The 757-nt window shown below is 31.0% G+C and overlaps 1 non-coding gene across 1 annotated transcript; it reads right to left on the bottom strand.

Annotated features, from left to right (window-relative positions):
• Positions 1–385: 385 nt before the first annotated feature.
• Positions 386–504, bottom strand: LOC111737423. Its single transcript, XR_002779436.1, has one exon. It is a non-coding gene; the product is annotated as a 5S ribosomal RNA (ribosomal RNA).
• Between the last annotated feature and the right edge of the window lie 253 nt (positions 505–757).

Consider the following 757-nt stretch of genomic DNA (forward strand, 5'->3'; position numbering starts at 1 on the left):
TGATATTGCTTCTTTTGAGCATGTTGTTATTTTATAAAGCTATATTGTTTAATAATTTCAACTCTTTTGAAATCTACCAAATAGAAAATTCAAATAATTTTGCCCTAAAATCATTGTTGTGATTTTTTCCAATATTTTTCTACTTATTATTAGTATTTACCAATTGCATATATCCCCCTTCTTTCTTCATTTCAAGGAAGAAATAATTATATCTTTTTTAAATTATTATTACAATGCTATGTTTTATGCACTCCTGGTTTTCTTCAACTTTCCAGTTTATTTATTTATTTATTTATTTAGGCAAGGCAATCCTTGGTTGACCTCACAGATTGCAAGGGCCTTGTCAGCTTACGATCTCTTATTTTTTAATTTTTTTTATTTTTTATACCTACAGCACCTGGACTTCCTAGGTGGTCTCCCATCCAAGTACTAACCAGGCCTGACCCTGCTTAACTTCCGAGATCAGACAGGATCGGGCTTGTTCAAGGTAGCATGGCCATAGACTCAACTTTCCACTTTAGTTATTTAAATATCCAGTAATCTGGTTATGAAACTTTCTTCTGGGACAAACTAAGTTTTGTTTTACATTTATATACACACTCTCAAATAATTTTAAATAGTCATGTGCTACATAATGACATTTTGGTAAATGAGAAACCACATAACAGTGGTGATCCCATAAGATTATAATGGAGGCAAAAAACTTAATAAACCCAGAATATGGGAAATTCTCTAAAACTAATAACATGACCAAAAA

Source organism: Pteropus vampyrus, unplaced genomic scaffold (genome assembly GCF_000151845.1).
Source record: "Pteropus vampyrus isolate Shadow unplaced genomic scaffold, Pvam_2.0 Scaffold26, whole genome shotgun sequence".
NCBI classification, from domain to species: domain Eukaryota; kingdom Metazoa; phylum Chordata; class Mammalia; order Chiroptera; family Pteropodidae; genus Pteropus; species Pteropus vampyrus.